The sequence below is a fragment of the Panthera pardus genome, unplaced genomic scaffold (assembly GCF_024362965.1).
Source record: "Panthera pardus isolate Hobbes unplaced genomic scaffold, ASM2436296v1 HiC_scaffold_8, whole genome shotgun sequence".
NCBI lineage: Eukaryota > Metazoa > Chordata > Mammalia > Carnivora > Felidae > Panthera > Panthera pardus.
In genome coordinates this window covers 123,400,921-123,412,068 of record NW_026527013.1, presented here as the reverse complement: position 1 = coordinate 123,412,068, position 11,148 = coordinate 123,400,921, and positions in this window count along the sequence as shown.

Below are 11,148 nucleotides of genomic sequence, written 5' to 3'. Positions count from 1 at the left end.
TCAGGATCCACGTAAGAGTGAAACCATATGGTATCTGTCTTTCTCTGTATGGCTTATTTCACTTAGCATCACACTCTCCAGTTCCATCCATGTTGCTACAAAAGGCCATATTTCATTTTTTCTCATTGCCACATAGTATTCCATTGTGTATATAAACCACAATTTCTTTATCCATTCATCAGTTGATGGACATTTAGGCTCTTTCCATAATTTGGCTATTGTTGAGAGTGCCGCTATAAACATTGGGGTACAGGTGCCCCTATGCATCAGTACTCCTGTATCCCTTGGATAAATTCCTAGCAGTGCTATTGCTGGGTCATAGGGTAGGTCTATTTTTAATTTTCTGAGGAACCTCCACACTGCTTTCCAGAGCGGCTGCACCAATTTGCATTCCCACCAACAGTGCAAGAGGGTTCCTGTTTCTCCACATCCTCTCCAGCATCTATAGTCTCCTGATTTCTTCATTTTGGCCACTCTGACTGGCGTGAGGTGGTATCTGAGTGTGGTTTTGATTTGTATTTCCCTGATAAGGAGCGACGTTGAACATCTTTTCATGTGCCTGTTGGCCATCCGGATGTCTTCTTTAGAGAAGTGTCTATTCATGTTTTCTGCCCATTTCTTCACTGGGTTATTTGTTTTTCGGGTGTGGAGTTTGATGAGCTCTTTATAGATTTTGGATACTAGCCCTTTGTCCGATGTGTCATTTGCAAATATCTTTTCCCATTCCGTTGGTTGCCTTTTAGTTTTGTTGGTTGTTTCCTTTGCTGTGCAGAAGCTTTTTATCTTCATAAGGTCCCAGTAATTCACTTTTGCTTTTAATTCCCTTGCTAAGGCCAGTTAATTCAGGCATCCTTTATATTTATCCTTGGCATCCTAGGTCAGCATGCAGAACATAGGCCATTTGTCCTCTCCCATATATCTCAGTGTTTCCTACCAGTCTCATACTCTTCTTCTACGAATTTCTTACTGTCCCTCTGGAATCCTATTCACGATAAAAGCACTCTTTTTTTTTTTTTTTTAACGTTTATTTATTTTTGAGACATAAAAAGACAGAGCATGAACGGGGGAGGGTCAAAGAGAGAGGGAGACACAGAATCTGAAACAGGCTCCAGGCTCTGAGCAGTCAGCACAGAGCCCGATGCGGGGCTTGAATTCACGGACCGCGAGATCATGACCTGAGCCAAAGTCGGACGCTTAACCGACTGAGCCACCCAGGCGCCCCTAAAAACACTCTTAATATGAAAGACTACATCAATGATTCTCAAGCCTTGGGCCATCAATACCTACTGCAGTGCTTGTAAAACACAGATTCCTGTGCTCCCAGACTTCCAGAGTTTCTAATTCAGTAGGTTTGTGGTTAACCTGGGAATTTTCCTAATAAGACCCCTAATGATGCTAACACTGTTGGTCTGAGAACCACACTTGGGAACCACTGCTCTGTATCTTTAACCTCTTAATGAAACCTTCCTCCACTTCTTGCTATAACTGGAAGTCTGGCCATCTCCTACAACCCTTGCAAGGTAACTACCATCCCTACTCCTTCACTCTGGTTTTGTCTGTCTTTTGTTTCTGGCCTAGATCCCAGAGTCCATCCCTTAAGCCTGTCATCTCCCTTGACCTGTGGTCCTTTTGCCCAGCTTTCTCAGAAAGACCACAAACCTCTTCTGCATCTATACCCAGACTACTAGAGAAAAATCACACAGCTCTGTAGATTGGTACCCCCACAAATTCATCATCTCCAAATTCAACTGAGCCCATAAAGCTGACCAGCAAGCAAAAATGTATTAGTCACCTATTCAAACCTTAATTTTCAAGCATCTACCTTCAAATGGAGCATTTTCCACTCATCCAGGAAAGCATTACAAGCCCTCAGACCTCCCTTCACCAAGACATCCTACAAATTCATCATAATAGTTGTGGCAGACAAAATTCTAAAATGGTCCCAACATTTCTCCCCACTGATCTCCATGACTGTTAATATGATGAATTCTACTTTCATGATTAGATTATTTTACAAGCACAAGGAAAGGGACATTATCTGTGTGTTCCTAAACAAATAACAGCCAGAGTTTCTCTGGCTGGTAGTAATATAGGAACTCAGATTCCATTCCTTCGTACCATTGCTGATTTAAAGATGACAGGACTACAGTGGGCTATAAGGTGAGGAATGCAGTAGACACTAATTAGAGGCCCCTGACCAACACCAGCAAGGAGATGGGGAACTCTGTCCTACAGCCAAAGGAAAGAATCTTCACCCAGAGTCTCCAACCCTGCTGACCTCTTGATTTTGGTTCTGTGGGACACTAAGCAGAAAACCCAGTGGAGTCTCCTCAGACTTATGATCTATAGAACTGTAAGATAATACATGTTTGAAGCCATTAAGTTTGTGGTAATTTGTTATCCAGCAATAGAAAATGAATACAGTGGTTTAAACAAGTTTCTCTTCTTGTCAGGCCAGCTTCCACCTGTGCTCTGGACCCCAACTCAGCCAGCAGTAGAGGGCAGTGATTAAGAGCATTGGCTCTCGATCCAGACTGCCTGGTTTTGAATCCCAGCTGTACCATATGTGAGCTATCCGACTATGCAAGTTGCCTGATCTCTCTGTGCTACCATTTCCTTGACAGATAATATATACCTCACAGAATCATCAAGAATTTACAACAGTTTGGAATATTTCAGTTGCTTAATGAATGTTAGTTGCTCCTGCTGCTACTTATGCTACGATCATTATCTGTTCCTGCTCCCTCTGGGATCTTCCTCCTTTCCCATCACTCTTGTCTTCAGACTCTTTCTTCCTTTCAACTGCTCTGTTGCCACCATCATTTAAAAGCTGTTTTAAAATTATAAAAGCAGGGGCGTCTGGCTGGCTCAGCCAGTAGAGCATGTGACTCTTGATGCCAGGGTCTTGAGCTCAAGCCCCATGTTGGGCATGGAGTCTACTTAAAAAAATTTTTTTAATAAAATAAAATTATAAAAGTAATATATGTTCATAAAAAGTTCCCAATTCAGAGCCATTAGAGAGTAATAAGTGAAAGGAGGGTCTACCTACTTAAAATAGTTTGGTAGAGCCTTCAAGATCTTTTTAAAAATACACTACCAAACACCATCATACAGTTGTTTTTTTTTTTTAATTAGTTTTATATAACTGAGTAACACTATGAACACCATTCTATGACCTCATCTCACTATATCCTGGCAGTCTTACTGCTTACTACAAGCTTTAAGTGGCCACAAAATTCCTGGTTGGAATGTGTGCCACATAACCATTTAACCATTCTTCTTTGTGCAGTACAGTTGTTTCCTATTTATCTTCTGTGATATGGTGATTTATGAGAATTATGTATTTGGTCATTGTGGAGGAAGAATGTTCTCTGCCCTTCAAGGTCCTTCTAGCTGGACTAAGAATCAGATTGACATGAGACAGATTAACAAGAGAAGATCAAATATAGTTTCCTATGTATGAAATTCCAAAGACAGTGAAGCAATATAAATGAGCTTAGGAGAGGGGTAGGAGGCTGAGCAAAACATTAGCAGGGAGGTGAGAGATGTTTAGAAAACAGGGGTGATCCTATTATACAAATAAATATCTTAGAAAAAGAAGAATCTCTGTTAATAGTTCTCTTCCTGGTATAGGCAGGCAGTTGAGGAGGAGATAAAGAGCTTTTCCTGAATCTTCTGGGTTTTGATTGCTTTTAACTTAATGTTCATGTCAAAGTGGCTCATCTTGGGGTAGCCTGGCCTTGGCCCCTACATGGTCATTCAGATGACCAAAATATATTTCTCATGTACATTTGGGCTTCATCCACAGTTTCTGGCTCATATCTCTCTAAAACACTTGGAATTTCATGAGTGATAAGAGCAATAAGGGTTTTGTTTTTTGTTTTTTGTTTTTTGTTTTAACATTTGGTCTCCTGTCCCCAGTTCCTGAAATCACTTCAGAACCATAAAGGCAAAAACGGGTGTTTTGTTACTCATAATAAGCCCCTTTCCACCATCATTAGACTTATGTTAATGAGGTGAATTTTGGAAAGGACCTAAAGATGAGGACTGGTTGCCAGGGGAACCAACCATGAATAGCAAAGGAACTTTCTGCCCCACCTCCTGATTTCAGGGGAGGGTAAAAATGTCCAGAGGTTGAATTAATCACCAGTGGCCAATGATTTAATCAATCATGTCCATGTAATACGGAGTTTCTCATATGGTTTGGAGAGCTTCCAGGTGGGTCAACACATGGAAGTCCTGTTAGAGAGGCACACCTGCATAGGGCATAGAAGCTCCTCACCCCTTCCCACATACTTTGCCCTAAGCATCTGTTCCATCTGGCTGTTCCTGACTTACATCCTTTTATAATAAGCCAATAATCTAGTAAGTAAAGTGTTTGTGGGTGTTCTCTGAGCTGCTCTAAGCAAATTAATCAAACCCAAGGCAAGTGGCATTAGAACCTCCAACCTGTAGCAAGTCGGTCTGGCAAAGAACAGGGCTTGTGAGTGGCATTTGAAGAGGGGTGGGGCAGTCTTGTTGGACTGAGCCCTTAACCTGTGGAATCTGATACTCTTTCCAGGTAGTATGAGAATTTAGGTAAGTTGTAGGACACCCTGCTGGTGTCACAAGAATTCCTTGGATGTGTGGGGAAACACACGTTGGAATTGGTTTCAAAAACTTTCACTTTGCTACTAACATTGTAATGAAAATCTGTGAGTAAATATCTTAGTGTATATGTGCAAGTATTTCAATAGAATAGGTCATTGATAGTAGAAATCTTTTAATTTTCACAGGTACTACCAAATTGCCCTCCAAGACAGTCTCGACCAATTTTCACAACCTCTTACCTTGTCTAAAGGGGCCCATTTCACTGACCAAGCAGCCTCAAGGTTCTTTCATCTTTTGAAAAAAAACAAAAACAAAAAGTTCCTCCTTTGATCCCATATCTCTGTCTAGCTCTTTCCTCTCCTTTACAGCAGGGGTTTTCTTTTGTTTTTTAAAGATTTTATTTTTAAGTACTGTCTACACCCAAGGTGGAGCTCAAACTCACAACCCAGATATCAGGAGTTGTATGCTCTACTAACTGAGCCAGTCAGGCGCCCCTGTAGCAGAGTTTTTGAACCTTGGCCCTATTGATTTCAGGGACTAAATCTTACTTGTGGGGGTTTGTTCTGTACATTCTAGGATATTCAGCAGCATCCCTGGCCTCTACCCACTAGATGCCACTAGCACTACCACCCCTCAGTTGTGACAACTAAAAATATCTACATACAAAGGAATAAAATTAGACTCTTCTACCACACACAAAAATCAACTCAAAATGGAGTAAATATTTAAATGTTAAGACCTGAGTGGCACTTAGCTGGCTCTTGATCTTGGGATTGTGAGTTAAAGCCCACATTAGATATAGAGTTTACTTTAAAATAATAGTAATAATAATGATTATTATTATTGTTATAGATAAATGATGTTAAGACCTGAAGCTTTAAAACTCCTATAAGAAAACATAGGAGGGGTGGGAAGGGACAAGATGGTGGAGCAAATGGAAGTTCTCAGGCTCTCTCATCCCTGAAATGCAACTAGAGAAATTGATCTGAGGATTAACACAACAATCTGCATAACTTGAGCCACAAAACTCAGTAGGTACGTGGCATGAAGAGGTGAACTGTCGGAGACAGAAACCACACAGGGTAGGGAGCTGTTTTTTGCAGAGGTCAGAGAATGGGGGGTAAGAGTGCAGGAAAAGCACTCCCCTCAAAAGTAGTTGGAGACAGAGTGGAAACATTCACAAGGGACTGAGCAAAAAATCTGTTCCCCAAAACCATTGTCTGGGAGAAAGGAGAGGGTTTCAATACCATTACGACTCTATACACGGGAAATCAGAGTAGGAAATTCCAGAGCACAATACCTGACAGTGCTCTGCTAGGGAAGAAGGGTGAATCCCCGGGAGCAAGCAGCTAGGTCTGAGAGGTTCATGGGCCACACAGGGAGAAGCAGTTCCCCTGCTTGGAGGACATTTGGTAGAGGCCATACATCCTCCCCACAGGCAAAGGTCCCAGCAGACCCCAGAGAGCAGCCATGTTTGCTGGTACTGAGACAGATACCAGAGTGCAGTGAAATCTGATGCCAGCTGTGTGTTGTGGTTTGCCAAAATCTCAGAACCTCTGCCGGTGTGCAATTGCATGAACTTTTTCTGGGGCAAGCCAGCACCTGTCCATAGTCTCTGAACCTCTGCCGTAGCGTGATGACACAACATTCCCTGGGGCAAGCTGGCACCCAGCCATTGCTCAGCAAGACCCTCTCCCAGAGGGTCAGAATGGGGCCAAGCCGCAGGGTTCTCAGAAGTGAGGGCTTTGGAAACACGGCACCATCTGAGATAAAATTCAGGAAGGAGGTGCCACCTGGCAGGCTGATGGCTTGGACACAAACAGTGTAGAAGCAGGGACTGGAAAGAAGCCTGAGACAAAGGAGGGGTGCTTGATTGTGGGTCGGTGAGAACACAGAGTTCCAGTGCCAGAAACTAGGAAGCTGGGTGACACCATTTTCACATCTCCTGCACATGAACATACATACACATACATGTGCGTGCACACCACACTGATCTACCCTAGCTAAGCAGGGCCACCTAGAGGAGAACAGATCCATTACACCAAGCCCTGCCCAACTGCACCTTCTTAGCACATGCCCTACATGACCACCACAAGTCCCTCTTCCTGCTTAATGTATGGACTATAAAGTGCTTCATATTCATAGTTTAAGTTCCAGGGGAAACTGGATGTAACTTCATTTGGGTTTTATTCTGTTTGCTGGTCTATTTGTTTCTTTTTTTTTTTTTTTTCTCCTTTTTCTCGGATACAGAAAGAAAATTTTATTTTTATTTTCCTCTTTTTTAAAAAAAGTTTTAATTCTTTTTACTATGTTTTTTTTGTAAAATGTTTAATTCTGTTTCACTTTCTTCATCTCATTTTATTCTTTTATTACACATTTTTTTTAATTTTTAAAGTTTTTACTTTTTTCCTCTTCTTTCCCTTTTTTTCTTTCTATTCTATCAAGCTTCTTTCAACAACCAGACCAAAACACACCTAAGATATTGCTTCCTTTATTTTTGTTGTTGTTGTTTTTAATTTTTTAACTTTTCTTTTTTATTTTATTAATTATTTTTCTTCCTACAAAATGACAAAATGAAGAAATTCACCTCAGAAGAAAGAACAGGAAGATATGATAGCCAGGGGCTTAATCAACACATATATAAGTAAGATGTCTTAACTAGAATTTAGAACCACATAATATTACTAGCTGGGATTGAAAAAAGCGTAGAATCCCTTTCTGCAGAGATCAAAGAAGTAAAATCTAATCAGGACAAGATTAAAAATGCTATAACTGAGATGCAATCTTGAATGGATGCCACAGTGGCAAGGATGGACGAAGCAGAGCAGCGAATCAGTGATATAGAAGACAAAATTACGGAGAATAATGAAGCAGAAAAAAAGAGGGAAACTAAGGCAAAGACATGATATAAGAAATTAGAGAACTCAATGACTTATTTAAAAGGATAGCATCCAAATCATAGAGGAGTGCCAGAAGATGAAGAGAGAGAGAAAGCGGTACAAGGTTTATGTGAGCAAATTATAGTGGAAAACTTTCCTAATCTGGGGAACAACACAGACATAAAAAAATCCAAGAAGCAGAGAGTACTCCCATTAGATTCAATAAAAACCATCCATCAACAGGGCATATCATAGTCAAATTCACCAAATACACAGACAAGGAAAGAATTAATGAAAGCAGCAAGGGAAAAAAGTCCTTAACCTACAAGGGAAGACCGTTAAGGTTCACAGCAGACCTATCTACAGAAACTTGGCAGGCCAGAAAGGAGTGGCAGGATATATTCAAATTGCTGAATCGGAAAAATATGCAGCCAAGAATTCCTTACCCAGCAAGGCTGTCATTCAAAATAGAAGGAGAAACTAAAAGTTTCCCAGACAAACAAAAATTAAAGGAGTTCATGACTACTAAACCAGCCCCATAAGAAATTTAAAGGGGTACTCCCTAAGGGTAGAAGAGACAAGAGAAAAAAAAAATGACCAAAAGCAGCAAAGATCAGAAGGACCAAAGAACACCACCAGAAACTCCCAACTCTACAGGCAACACAATGGCAATAAATTCATATCTTTCAGTACTCATTCTAAATGTCAATGGACTAAATGCTCCAATCAAAAGACATAGGGTATCAGAATGGATAAGAAAACAGTCTCCATCTATATGTTGCTTACAAGAGACCCATTTTAGACCTACAGACACCTTCAGAGGGAAAGTAAGGGGATAGAGAACCATCTATCATGCTAATGGTCACCAAAAGAAAGCTGGAGTAGCCAGACTTAGACAAACTGGATTTTAAAATACTGTAACAAAAGATGAAGAAGGGCATTATATCATAATTAAGGGGTCTATCCACCAAGATCTAACAATTGTTAACATTTATGTCCCCAACGTGTAGCACCCAAATATATAAATCAATTAATCACTAACATAAAGAAACTCATTGATAATAGTACCATAATAGTAGGGGACTTCAACACCCCACTTACAGTAATGGACAGATCATCTAAGCAGAAAATCAACAAGGAAACAATGGCTTTGAATGACACACTGGACTGGACAAACTTAATATATATTCAGAACATTTCATCCTAAAGCAGCAGAAATACACATTCTTCTCAAGTGCACACAGAACATTCTCCAGAATAGATCACATACTGAGACACAATCAGCCCTCAACAAGTACAAAAAGATCAAGATCATACCATACATATTTTCATAGCACAATGCTATGAAACTTAAAATCAACCACAAGAAAAAATTTGGAAAGACCACGAATACTTGGAGATTACAGAACATCCTACTAGGGGCACCTGCGTGGCTCAATTGGTTGAGCGTCTGACTTCAGCTCAGGTCACGATCTCATGATTCATGAATTCGATCCCTGCATCAGGCTCTGTGCTGACAGCTTAGAGCCTGGAGTCTGCCTCAGATTCTGTGTCTCCCTCTCTCTCTGCCCCTCCCATGCTCATACTCTCTCTCTCAAAAATGAATAAACATTAAAAACAATTTTTTAAAAAGAACACCCTACTAAAGAATGAATGGGTTAACCAGGCAATTAAAGAAGAAATTTAAAAATATATGGAAGCCAGTGAAAGTGATAACACGACAGCCCAAAACCTCTGGGATGCAGCAAAGGCAGTCCTAAGAGGGAAGTATATAGTAATCCAGGCCTTCCTAAAGAACGAAAAAAGGTATCAGATACACAACCTAACCTTACACCTTAAAGAGCTGGAAAAAGAACAGCAAAGCCCAAAACCAGCAGAAGACAGGAAAAAATAAGGTTAGAGCAGAAATCAATGATATTGAAATAAAAAAAAACAATAGAACACATCAATGAAACCAGGATCTGGTTATTTGAAAGAATCAACAAAATTGATAAACCCCTAGCCAAATTTATCAAAAAGAAGAAGGAAAGGACCCAAATAAAATCAACAAGGAAAGAGGAGGGATCACAAACAACACTGCAGAAATACAAACCATAATAAGAGAATATTACAAACGATTATATGCCAACAAATTGGGAGATCTGGAAGAAATGGACAAATTCTTAGAAACATAAACTACCAAAAACTAAAACATAAATAAATAGGAAATGTGAAGAGACATATAACCAGTAAAGAAGTGGAATCAGTAATCAAAAATCTCCCAACAAACAAGAGTCTAGGACTGGCTGGCTCTCCAGGGGAATTCTACCAAACATTTAAAGAAGAGTTACACCTATTCTTTTGAAGCTGTTTCAAAAAATAGAAATGGAAAGAAAACTTCCAAACTCATTCTACAAGGCCAGTATTACCTTGATTCCAAAACCAGACAAAACCCCACTAAAGAGGATAACTATAGACCAATTTCCCCGATGAACATGGATGCAAAAATTCTCAAGATACTAGCCAACTGGATCCAACAATACATTAAAAGAATTATACACCACAGTCAAGAGGATTTATACCTAGGATGCAGAGCTGGTTCAATATCTGCAAATCAATCAATGTGATAAATCACTTAATAAAAGAAAGGATAAGAGCCACACGAGCCTCTCAATAGATGCTGAAAAAGCATTTGACAAAAGCATTCTTTCTTGATAAAAAACCTCAAGAAAAGTAGGGATAGGAGGATCATACATCAAGATCATAAAAGCCATATACAAAAGAGCCACCACTAATATCATCCTCAATGGGGAAAAACGGAGAGCTTTCCCCCTAAGGTCAGGAACACAACAAGGATGTCCACTCTCACCACTTCTATTCAACATAGTATTGGAAGTCTTAGCCTCAGCAATCAGACAACACAAAGAAATAAAAGGTATCCAAATCATCAAGGAAGAAGTCAAACTTTCACTCTTCGCGGACGACATGATATTCTATATGGAAAACCCAAAAGATTCCACCAAAACACTGCCATAACTGATCAATGAATTTAGCAAAGTCGCAGGATATAAAATCAATGCACAGAAATCAGTTGCATTCCTATACACCAATAATGAAACAGCAGAAAGAGAAATCAAGGCATCGATCCCATTTACAACTGCACCAAAAAACATAAAATACTTTGGAGTAAACCTAACCAAAGAGGTGAAAATCTATACACTGAAAACTATGGAAAACTTATGAAAATAAATTGAAGACGACACAAAAAATGGAAAAACATTCCATGCTCATGGATTGGAAGAATATTGTCAAAATGTCGACACTACTCAAAGCAATCTACATATTTAATGCAATCCCTATAAAAATAACACCAGCATTCTTCACAGAGCTAGAACAATCCTAAAATTTGTATGGAACCAGTAAAGATTCCAAATAGCCAAAGCAATCCTGAAAAAGAAAACCAAAGCTGGAAGCATCACAATCTGGGACTTCAAGACGTATTACAAAGCTATAATCATCTTAGGGGTGCCTTGGTGGCTCAGTTGGTTGAGCATCCAACTTCGGCTCAGGTCATGATCTCACAATTTGTGAGTTTGAGCCCCATTTCAGACTCTGTGTTGACAGCTTGGTGCCTGGAGTCTGCTTCAGATTCTGTGTGTGTGTGTGTGTGTGTGTGTGTGTGTGTGTGTGTGTGTCTTTG